This window comes from Oncorhynchus mykiss, chromosome 22 (assembly GCF_013265735.2).
Source record: "Oncorhynchus mykiss isolate Arlee chromosome 22, USDA_OmykA_1.1, whole genome shotgun sequence".
Classification (NCBI taxonomy): Eukaryota; Metazoa; Chordata; class Actinopteri; order Salmoniformes; family Salmonidae; genus Oncorhynchus; species Oncorhynchus mykiss.
Window position 1 is genome coordinate 34,453,210 of NC_048586.1, and position 12,894 is coordinate 34,466,103.

Genomic DNA, 12,894 nt, shown 5'->3' on the forward strand with positions numbered 1-12,894 from the left:
CTAGACAAAACAACAAACACGACAAACAAACAGTTCTGAAAGGTGAAACAAAAACACTAAACAGGAAACAACCACCCACAAAACACAATGGAAAACAGGCTACCTAAATATGGTTCTCAATCAGGGACAACGATTGACAGCTGCCTCTGATTGAGAACCATACCAGGCCAAACACAGAAATAGAAAATCATAGACAAACTAATATAGACAACCCACCCAACTCACGCCCTGACCATACTAAAACAAAAGACAAAACAAAGGAACTAAGGTCAGAACGTGACAAAAATGGCTTTGTAAATAAAAGTATACCAGTGACTGAGCTTGCGAGTGACTAGAGAAGGTCAGCCAACCCTGGTATATAAAGTGCAGTGGTGCGTAAGGGTTTTGCAGTTTAAAATAAATCTCAATGCTCCATGGTAAAGGGTGTCAATTGACCTTAAACACTGAGCAGAAGCATTCATACAGTATATATATGAAATGTCACCATAGTCTAGTATAGGTATCAATTTAGCTGATACTAGCCTCCTTCTGGCTTCAAAATAAAAATTCCTAAAATTCCTAAAATAAAATCTTCAGCTTCCATTTTTTTGTATATGCAATTTTAAAGAGAGGCTGTCATCAATTGAAATGTTTATGTGCGGTTACAACCTCAATCTCATTACCCTGACAGGTCATAATAGGTGAAAGGTTCAGAGGTCTATTTCTTGCTTTAGAAAACACCATTAGTGTAGTTTTGTCAGCATTAAGGATAAGCTTCAATTGACACAAGGTATGTTGAACAGTATAAAAAGCAGTTTGCAAGTTCTGGAAAGCTTTTGTAAGAGACGAGGCACAACAGTAAATAACAGTATCATCAGCATAAAAGTGAAGTTGCGCATTTTGCACATTTTTGTCAAAATTATTTTTATAAACACTAAATAAGGGGACCAAGAAAAGAGTCCTGGGGCACACCATTACATGTAGACAATTTAGCAGACATGAGCCCATCAAATTGAGTGGTATCAGATAGATAGTTAGCAAACCATGCAACTGCAAGCTCCAAAAGACCTACGCTCAACAATCTCTGCCTCAGTATAGCATGATCAACTGTATCAAAAGCCTTAGAGAGACCAAAAAAAGTGAGACACTGCTGTTTTTGTCAAGCACATCAGTGATATCATTTAAAACATTCATGGCTGCTGTAATTGTGCTATGCTTCTTCCTGAAAGCCTGATTGGTATATAGATAAAATAGTTAGTATATAAAAACTATTGTAGCTTTTTACTAGCAAAGGTTTCAAGTATTTTTGCAAGGGGTGACAGCTTTGAGATTGGCCTATAATTATTTAAAAGAGTTGGATCTCCCCTTTTAATAGGGGTAGGACAAATGCTGATTTCTAGATCTTTGGAATTTCGTTACATTCCAGGGATTGATTGAACAGATATGTACAGTGCCTTGCGAAAGTATTCGGCCCACTTGAACTTTGCGACCTTTTGCCACATTTCAGGCTTCAAACATAAAGATATAAAACTGTCTTTTTTTGTGAAGAATCAACAACAAGTGGGACACAATCATGAAGTGGAAAGACATTTATTGGATATTTCAAACTTTTTTAACTAATCAAAAACTGAAAAATTGGGCGTGCAAAATTATTCAGCCCCCTTAAGTTAATACTTTGTAGCGCCACCTTTTGCTGCGATTACAGCTGTAAGTCGCTTGGGGTATGTCTCTATCAGTTTTGCACATCGAGAGACTAACATTTTTTCCCATTCCTCCTTGCAAAACAGCTCGAGCTCAGTGAGGTTGGATGGAGAGCATTTGTGAACAGCAGTTTTCAGTTATTTCCACAGATTCTCGATTGGATTCAGGTCTGGACTTTGACTTGGCCATTCTAACACCTGGATATGTTTATTTTTGAACCATTCCATTGTAGATTTTGCTTTATGTTTTGGATCATTGTCTTGTTGGAAGACAAATCTCCGTCCCAGTCTCAGGTCTTTTGCAGACTCCATCAGGTTTTCTTCCAGAATGGTCCTGTATTTGGCTCCATCCATCTTCCCATCAATTTTAACCATCTTCCCTGTCCCTGCTGAAGAAAAGCAGGCCCAAACCATGATGCTGCCACCACCATGTTTGACAGTGGGGATGGTGTGTTCAGCTGTGTTGCTTTTACGCCAAACATAACGTTTTGCATTGTTGCCAAAAAGTTCAATTTTGGTTTCATCTGACCAGAGCACCTTCTTCCACATGTTTGGTGTGTCTCCCAGGTGGCTTGTGGCAAACTTTAAACGACACTTTTTATGGATATCTTTAAGAAATGGCTTTCTTCTTGCCACTCTTCCATAAAGGCCAGATTTGTGCAATATACGACTGATTGTTGTCCTATGGACAGAGTCTCCCACCTCAGCTGTAGATTTCTGCAGTTCATCCAGAGTGATCATAGGCCTCTTGGCTGCATCTCTGATCAGTCTTCTCCTTGTATGAGCTGAAAGTTTAGAGGGACGGCCAGGTCTTGGTAGATTTGCAGTGGTCTGATACTCCTTCCATTTCAATATTATCGCTTGCACAGTGCTCCTTGGGATGTTTAAAGCTTGGGAAATCTTTTTGTATCCAAATCCGGCTTTAAACTTCTTCACAACAGTATCTCCGACCTGCCTGGTGTGTTCCTTGTTCATCATGATGCTCTCTGCGCTTTTAACGGACCTCTGAGACTATCACAGTGCAGGTGCATTTATACGGAGACTTGATTACACACAGGTGGATTGTATTTATCATCATTAGTAATTTAGGTCAACATTGGATCATTCAGAGATCCTCACTGAACTTCTGGAGAGAGTTTGCTGCACTGAAAGTAAAGGGGCTGAATAATTTTGCACGCCCAATTTTTCAGTTTTTGATTTGTTAAAAAAGTTTGAAATATCCAATAAATGTCGTTCCACTTCATGATTGTGTCCCACTTGTTGTTGATTCTTCACAAAAAAATACAGTTTTATATCTTTATGTTTGAAGCCTGAAATGTGGCAAAAGGTCGCAAAGTTCAAGGGGGCCGAATACTTTCGCAAGGCACTGTAAGTGGTTCAGCTATGAAATCAGCTGCTAGTTTAAAAAGCAGGGATCAAGAAGATCAGAACCTGCAGGCTTTCTCTGATCTAAGGAGGTCAGGGCTTTATATACCTCCTGCACTGAGTTTGTCAAAAAGCTAAAAGTTTGACCAGCTCTCAACAGTTCATCCACACAGGGTTGTACAGAGACAGAGGATACTGAATCAAACAGCCTACCAGATGATGCAAAGTGCTCATTGAAACAATTCAGCATTTCAGTTTTGTCATATACAGCAACAGTCCTTCAATGGACATAACGGTAATTCGTTAACATTACTTTTACCAGACATAGACTTAATCTTCTTCCAAAACTGTCTAGGGTCATTCAGGTTATCAGTGTTGACTTTTTGGGAAAAAAACATAATGAAATCATTTCCAGGCAGTTTCCACATCAGGAATGAGCTCAATCTTGCTCCAGTCAAAATAAAACAAATCATGAAAGAAAGCCTGCTTATTAAAACACTTAACATTTCTCTTACGAATAAAGCGTGGGTTTGTCTTAGGAACCTTAGTATTTCTACCAGCAACAACAGCACAATGGTCACTTAAATCATTACAGAAAACACCAACCGCAGAATATTTGTGTAGAACATTTGTCAATATCAAATCAATCAGGGTAGATTTCTCTGGACATTTGAGAGTTGGGCGGGTGGGTGAGTTAATCAACTGGGTAAGATTCATAGAATTACAATACATTTTAAAATCTTTCACACACCGGCTTTAACCAACACCAGTTGAGATCACCAATCAAGATCATTTCGCTGTAAACATAAGGTGCATAAGAGAAGAAAATGCATCACCGAGAGCAAAGGGGGGTCTATAACAGCCAATCACGTACTGACTTGTATCACGGATGACCTGGCTGGGAACCCAATAGGAATTAGACATCACTTTGCAAGCCAGCATAATGTGACTTGCAGTCCTGAAAACCAAGAGGTTCCTAAAACCACTGTGATTGGGTAAAACTAGATCAACAAAGTAAGACCTTTTGAGATCTGTATTGTATTATCTTAGCATTACATTTTTATGATGGTATTGAACTAAGTATTCACTTGGCCACAAGCCCATATATTATAGATTTCAATAACTATGTGTCTGTCACTAACAAATACAGTCATGCGTGGTAACTCTACAATTCACTCAAAAAGAGAAGGCCCCATGGGAAATATGCACATTTGGCTTTGCGCAACGCGCACAAAGGATCTACTGTAATAATACAGGTGTTCATTTCTTACACTGAGAAAGTGTAAGAGTTTCATGACTAAGCAAAGTAAATCCAGTTCACTCTAAATCAAGTGTTATGTTTTACACTGTAGGTGTTGCATATTACACCAGAGCAGAGCTATGCAAACACAACAATCAAGTTATTTTGAACACTTTAAGAGTTGAATGGGGAACACTGCAACAGAGTTAAATCTTTAACACTTTATTTAAGTTATTTTAACACCAATTCTGTGGGAATCATATGTTCACTGAAAATAATGTACATTTAACACTTTTAGAGTTAAAAGTAGTCCATTGATTTTGCTGTGTAAAGTACACCTGTCCGCAAGAAAGACTTACAGTTGAAGTCGGAAGTTAACATACACCTTAGCCAAATACATTTAAACTCAGTTTTTCACAATTCCTGACATTTAATCAGAGTAAAAATTCCCTGTCTTAGGTCAGTTAGGATCACCACTTTATTTTAAGAATGTAAAATGTCAGAATAATAGTAGAGATAATGATTTATTTAAGCTTTTTATGTATTTCATCACATTCCCAGTGGGTCAGAAGTTTACATTACACTCAATTAGTATTTGGTAGCATTGCCTTTAAAATGTTTAACTTGGGGCAAACATTTTTGGTGGCCTTCCTCAAGCTTCCCACAATAAGTTGGGTGAATTTTGGCCCGTTCCTCCTGACAGAGCTGGTGTAACTGAGTCATGTTTATAGGCCTCCTTGCTCGCACACGCTTCTTCAGTTCTGCCCACAAATGTTCTATAGGATTGAGGTCAGGGCTTTGTGATGGCCTCTCCAATACTTGGATTTTGCCACAACTTTGGAAGTATGCTTCCAAATTGTCCATTTGGAAGACCCATTTGTGACCAAGCTTTAACTTCCTGACTGGTGTCTTGAGATGTTGCTTCAATATATCCACATAACTTTCCCTGCCTCATGAAGCCATCTATTTTGTAAAGTGCACCAGTCCCTCCTGCAGCAAAGCACCTCCACAACATGATGCTGCCACCCCTGTGCCTTACGGTTGGGATGGTGTGCTTCGACTTGCAAGCCTCCCCCTTTTTCCTCCAAACATAACGATGGTCATGGTGGCCAAACAGTTCTATTTTTGTTTCATCAGACAAGAGGACATTTCTGCAAAAAGTAATTGCAGTTGCAAAGCGGAGTCTGGCTTTTTTATGGCGATTTTGGAGCAGTGGCTTCTTCCTTGCTGAGCGGCCTTTCAGGTTATGTCGATATAGGACTCGTTTTACTGTGGATATTGATACTTTTGTACCTGTTTCCTCCGTCATCTTCACAAGGTCCTTCGCTGTTGTTCTGGGATTGATTTGCATTTTTTACACGTTCATCTCTAGGAGACAGAACGCGCCTCCCTCCTGAGCGGTATGACGGCTGTGTGGTCCCATGGTGTTTATACTTGTGTACTACTGTCTGTACAGATGAATGTGGTACCTTCAGACATTTGGAAATTGCACCCAAGGATGAACCAGACTTGTGGAGGTCTACAATTTTTTACGAGGTCTCAGTTGATTTCTTTTGATTTTCTCATGATGTCAAGCAAAGAGGCACTGAGTTTGAAGGTAGGCCTTGAAATACATCCACAGGTACAGCTCAAATTGACTCAAATTATGTCGATTAGCCTATTCTGGAATTTTCCAAGCTGTTTAAAGGCACAGTCAACTTGGTGTATGTAAACTTCTGACCCACTGGAATTGTGATACAGCGAATTATTAGTGAAATAATCTGGCTGTAAACAATTGTTGGAAAAATGACTTGTGTCATGCACAAAGTAGATGTCTTAACCGACTTGCCAAAACTATAGTTTGTTTACAAGAAATTTGTGAAGTGGTTGAAAAATGAGTTGTAATGACTCCAACCTAAGTGTATGTAAACTTCCGACTTCAACTGTACATACAGCTCTTTGGCTGTCATGTCATGCAAGAGAACATCTTTGTACAGTGACTGACATAATGGATACCTCAAGGCTGTAGAGGCAGAACTTACCTCGGGCCTTTACTGCCACTCTGGCATTGAGTTTATTAGGCCAGCGTGAACAGCCGTGACCGAATATAATACTGAGAAAATCTGATAGCAGTCTATAAATGTAACCCTAATGGCTAAACCATTATAACATTGTTACAGTCCCTGCCTGGTTGCAGTTTGTGAATGAAGCCCTGGGAATGGAAAAGGAGGAGGAGGATGCATGCTGCTTCTTCCATTAGCTAATTGAATTTGAATCGCTCCTACAGATCTCTTAATTTGATCACTCTTTTGTTGCTGAGAATTTTTATGCACAGTAGCAAATGCAAACGTTACTGTATTCAAGGTTTAAAAAGGCTTCTAAAGTTTGTAATTTCCACTTCAAAATTGCAGGCTTGATATGCCATAACAAAGAATTATCAACCCCTACATCAGTATACTGACGTCTGTGTTTTTCTCATCTTTTGTTTTTCACAGTATGTCAAGCAAGTGCAGCTTTAGGAGCAGTAAATAATTACACTTTTGGAAGTAGCTAGAGAAAGGAAAAGTCAGCAGTGAGAAAATAAATGCTAAACTGTGAGATGGAGCTATTTTAGGTACTATTTCACTTGTTTCTGCTCGGCTGTAAACAACAGTATGATCCGTTGCATGGTTTCCACAAGCCAAAGTGAAGGGCTAATGGACCAAGGCTTGCTGTAGTAGTGGTTAGTTGTCTGTACCTAGCCGACCTTATAACCCTATAAGGACCAGTGTGCAGCAGTGTCACTAAATAATTGATCCAGCTCTGGCTTGATGCCATGATGCCTTCCCAATTGGAGTCCTTCCTTAATAAATGTGAAATCTGGGAATCTGTTCAATGGTCAATTAAAAATGAAAGTGATAGGAAAGATATACAAAACCTTGCAAGCAAAGAGCATATCCAACTGACAATCTCTTAGAAGAAAATATAAACTATTGGAACCAAGACTTAAAAATAACTGATGTTGGCACAAGATGGAAGGAAAGTTGGAGCATGACTAATGAATGAATAGAAATGTAAACTTTTGTATAAACAAATATATATAATTTATTATACAATTCACAAATTCTACAGTACAACAGCAGAGTCATGTTTTAAGTGTAAAACAAACAATGATTCAATAAGCCATGCTTTCTGGGAATGCTATAAAGTCCAAAAGTTATGGGCAGAGCTAGAACATTGGCTGTCAGAAGTATTACTAGAACTTACTTTAAATTTGTCTGTCTGCATATTTCAAGACATGGCATATGGGGGTGTAGTGAGATACCCAACTGACTGGATTATTCTCTTCTCATCACTCATCTTGAAAAAAATGTATACTAAAACTTTCAAATCAATTAATCTGCCATCAATAACGCAATGGAAAAATATAATGAATTGTTATTGAAATACTGAATTAGCATGGCGACTGAGAAAAAAAATTGGTACAATTTAAGGCCATGTGGTAAACAATAATGCAGGCTCTAGGGATGGAGGTGTCAGCATGTGGATCTGGTCAGAGGAGATGTGTAAGTTTGTGTGTGTCTGTAAGTTGTTGTTCGTATGTGTATGTTTGTATTTGGTGTGAAAAAATACATAACAAAAATAAAAAGGAAAGTGACTTGGCTACTATGGAGCTGAATTGTTTTTCTCCAGATTGAAACCATCAGTGTTTCTAGGCTTCATACAATCATACAACCAGATCACAGACAAGCATATACTGTAGTGTTAGATGGGAGATGATGTGATTCATAGCTAAGAACTAAGCATGGCACAGCCTGTGACTGTGGCTGCACATCTAGCCCCTGCCCATGGTCATGAGGAGCAAGCTCTCATTCCGAAGTCACACGAGCCAGTCTCGTTAACATCTTCAGACGCTTACACAGACTCAAAAAGGCACGAGGAAGGTAAGTAAGGTAAGGTAACTTAGGGCAGGTTTCCCAGTAGACTAAAGAGGGATTTTCAGTAGAGATTATCCATTCAACTTTTTATGATCAGAATTAGGCTTAATAAACTGTGTCCGGTACACAGATCCATAAGCTTTGCGGGTGTAGACAAATATGAAGACATGAGGGATAGCATCAATATGCATGAAGAAGAATATGATAATATTGCCAACGATGTATTTTAGTGAGAGACAGGGTCAGCACATTTCATACTGTACATTCAGGATAGATAATTGTTCTTATCATCAGTGCAAGTGCAACCTTGTCCTTGCTTGTTAACGTTGCAGATGAAACTGTAATATAATATAGATGCATGTCACATCACACACGATGGCGTCAAACACCCACTTCGCCAAGCGGCCACAGCTTCCCATTGGACTGCATCTGGATCTCACTAATCATTCAATACGAGAAATTACCCATGTAGAATTTCAGCAGTAGCGCCTTAGCTCAGAGTGTGTGTGTGTGTGTGCGTGTGCGTGTGCGTGTGTGTGTGTGTGTGTGTGTGTGTGTGTGTTTCTCTGAGGCTGCTGATTGTCTTATGGAACATGCTGTGCCTATGATACTCCAGTACTGTGAAGGGTGACCTATCTATATGTTGCTATAGTGAAACCTTTCAAAGTCTGTGTTGGTCTGTATACCTGTGTGTGTTCATGTCTGTGTGTGCATACATGCATTTGTAAGTTTGTGCCTGTGTATGCTGTGTGCATGTGTGTGAGCGTACGTGAATGTTTTTGTGCCTGTGTGCCTGCCTATATATGTGTGTGTGCATGTTTGTGTGATGGGTGTTGTGGGTGCGTGAGGAGCCAATTAGAGAGTACATTGCGTCGGTGATCTAACAGGGAGACAGCTAACACGTTGCTATTAAAAATGTGAGAAATCATGCTTCAATTACTAAGGAGCAGGGATATGACATTAGTGATGGTTATTCCGAGTCTTTTCGGTGAGCCAGATCTTTTGGCTCAGCTCACCTAAATGAGGCGTTAATTTGTCTCCCAAACGGCTCTTGGTCAAGTGGTGCTTAAAATGCGATGAAAAGCAATGAAAAATAGCACATTTCTAATGTAAAGCCTAAAGGGTTGCCTACCATTATGTCAGATCATGAAATTTGAGTCCAAATGCTACATTTCACCTGACAACATTTTGTGTGGACCAGAATGTGGCTCTCTCCCCACTACCTATTGTTCCTGCAGTGAGGAATTACCATCTCCAGATAATGTTTTTATAATGTTTCTATAGATCATCATTTTCTGGTGCTCAAAAATCAGTAGCAGTAGTATACAAATCGGGTACTCAATTGAACGGCTCTCTCTCTCGATTCGGTTCCCTATGTTCTCCAAAAGATATCTGGTCAAAAAGAGCTGTTTGTTCGCGAATGAATCATCACTGGAAGACGTCATCCAGGGCTCTGACACAATTCATCCTGATTATCTCTGATAGGTGTTGTTTATGCTCCATTTAAAGAAGCATAACACTGACTCTGACAGAGAGGATGGAGACAAGGCTAAGCACACACAGAGACATTATACCACACGCAGGCAAGCATACGCACACACACAGATGGACTCTCTCTCTCACACACACACCGATGCATGGTACTCTCACACACATAGACACACATGGACTTACTCACATACTTTCTCACACACACACACACACAAACACCGATGCATGGTACTCTCACACACACACACACACACACACACACACACACACACACACACACACACACACACACACACACACACACACGCACAACATTTTACAGTAGTGTACATGCTACATGTCTCTGCATGGCTACTTGTCAAGTGAAGTATTATGAGTATGTTTTCACTCAGAGATTAATCCACCCTTGACATTTTACACCATGTTAGCCAGAGATCCCCAGGGACAGCCTGAGAAGAGAGCTTTAGTTATATCCATTATAGACATGAACCATACCGTACTGTACAAGCAAATGCCTTGGGAGCTGAGCTCTGTAGTTTCTTATTTCTTCCCTCCACTCGAAAATGTGGCACCTCTGTAGGTTCTCTGTAGAGCAGATACGGTATAATGTGGAATTGTGTTCATCTTCAATCCTGGGAAATTACTGTGTAGTCTATTCTGAAATGAACATAACGCCACATTGTACATCATCTCTTCTCTAAGTCTATTTCAGTTATTTGCTGCAAGAATGGTAAAGTGTGTGTGATCTAGCTCATTGGCTACAGTAGCATAAATAACGTCTGCGCACAGAGAAACTGTGCTATCTGTTTATGAAGCTTTCAATAAAAAGTGCTCCACGTGATTTTTAAGAGAGCAAACCCCATCCATCTATTTCGATTGATTCAGTGCATTTTTGAGCGGATATCGATATAATAAAATGCCACTTCAAGTTCTTTGAAGGGTGATCTAGCTGCGCCAAACCATTCGCTTTTTCCTTGCTGGTCTGGGGAGCAACACAAGATGGGAAAGCTCTCCAATCTCCGCGTGCTCAGCGGGACGCTCGACTGAACAGCGACAGTGCTGAAGATAGCGCTGTCTGCCGCTGTGCCCTCTGCCACTGTCCGTGGTCCTGAAGTCAAATGCGTCCCCTCTCACTCACAAGGGCGATGTAAAGCGCCGCTGTTCTGCACGCTCCTCTTCACAAAATTGGCGGTATAGGCAGAGGACTTGAATCGGGGCTTTTTCGCTTCAGCTTATTCAACTAACGAGAATCAAGCTATGATTGGTAGGCTACCATATTCTCTGCTTCTTCCCGGAGAGTGCGCACGGAAAAGTGTGGACAAATAAAATATCTTTAGTAGGCTAAACATTTAACTTTTACTGGAGATGCTGGGTTTAAACTTATTTTCTTTTAGTTAATTTTTCTCTTCTTAAAGGTGTATCTTCCAGAGTTTGGGTCTATTATTCAAATTGCACTCGCTGCTGGATGTATGTTACAATGCATAATTATGTTTTTGATCTACCTGCAGCATTTGGAAGTTGATTGAAATGACTCTCACTGCCGTGGACGACTATGAGTAGCCTATTGGCAAAAATAGAAGGCAATATAATTTCGTACAATTTTTTTCAAGGCTTCTTTTTCACACATCAGCTACCTATTGTTATCTTTATCTACGGGAAATACGGGATCCTCTGAGTCATGTATCAGATTGATTTGTGTGTGCATATCACATCGCTCGCGCTGCTCCGAAGTCATCCGTACCGAAAATGGTCTCGTTTCTAACTGCTTTTACGCGCAACAACAGCAATTGAAGGGGGATTATATTTTTTATCTGGAGCCTGTTGGTTTAATCCAATGGTCAATCTGGAAGTTATTGGATCCTGTGTTTAATCCATTCTACTGGGTTTGGATCTCTGTTGATCCTGACTCCAACTAGTGGAACCGAACATTTCAACGCGGTGAGTCTATAATGCCCAATGTATCCACCTTCCCATTCACTGTAAAACTCATCCTAAAACCTCATGTATTTTTTTCATTGTAAACACATCTTGTTTTTATTGGGGGGGGGGGGGGGGGGGTGTTATCTTACTTAAAATACTGACATTCTGCAATGTATGTAAGAAATGTAATAATAGACAGAACATTATTCAGTGTTAAATCAACACTAGTCCATTGTCTATATGGGTCCATACTTTTCAGTGTTAAATTAACAGTGTGTTAAACATTATTTGCATATTTCCCAGAGTGCCTTGCCTTTCAGTGAATTGTAAAGCTACAAACCTTAACTGTATTTGTTAATGACAGAGACATGATTGTTGCATTCATCAAATAAAACTTACTGGCCATCGAATGAGATCCCATGCAAATATGTTATCATAAGATGTAATTAACACACTGAAACACTTCTATAATAAGATCTTATTTTGAGGGCTGCATTTTTACCTAATACAGTGGCCTGAAATTCATGGCTTTCATGCTACATCAGGCCTGCAAATCACATTATGCTGGCTTGGAAAGTGATGTGTAATTCCTATTGGAATACAGCCAGAGTGGGGATATTCAACATTTTGAATCTTTATTCACCCACAACCTGCATTTAGAAAGACTGCCAGGGTTGGGAAGACTAAGATAGGAGACCACACAATGGGTTTCAAACATACGGTCCAATCCGGCCCATTTTTAAAATGACTCAAATCAAAACTGTGTATAAAGTATAATGGACCTACATTCATACAGTTTCAGTGGGGCCCTATGGACCTCATTGAAGATCAAATGCAGCACCCAGGGAAAAATGTATTTGATACCCCTGAGCTAAACCATTTAAACTGGAACAACCATTTCAGTAACGGGTAACATATTTTTTCTCTGCCCCATGGCAAAAACTGTGGAATTGCAGGAAATTAGCTTTAAAAAACTTCAACATTTTCTCTTAGCCTCATGACAAAAAGTGTAGAAATGCAAATTTTTCTCTCTGCACCCTGGCAAAATGTATTGAAATGCAGTAAGTTAGCTTATTTCCCCAAAAAAACGGTGGGTGGGCCCCTGGAGGCCGGTGCGCTGGGGCCCCAAATGTGGTAATCCGGCCCTATAGTGCAATAAGTCCAGCTCATGGATTGGATTAGATTAGAAAAATGTTTGTTATTTATTTTTGAGTAGCATAATATTAATTAACCAATCAATGTACATGCACAAACATAGATATTGAAACAAACAATTCTAAAAAGCCACCTGCAATAGAGCATA

General features: G+C 39.8%; 1 protein-coding gene across 2 annotated transcripts in view; it reads left to right on the top strand.

The window, feature by feature from the left end:
* Window positions 1-10,523: 10,523 nt before the first annotated feature.
* Window positions 10,524-12,894, top strand: part of LOC110501788 (von Willebrand factor C domain-containing protein 2-like) — a 35,758-nt gene continuing 33,387 nt past the window's right edge. The window contains exon 1 of one of the 2 annotated variants that reach the window (XM_021579614.2): window positions 10,524-11,609. The gene's annotated coding sequence lies outside the window, so the exon portion shown is untranslated. The remainder of the gene's footprint in view (window positions 11,610-12,894) is intronic. The other variant, XM_021579615.2, reaches the window with a different exon arrangement.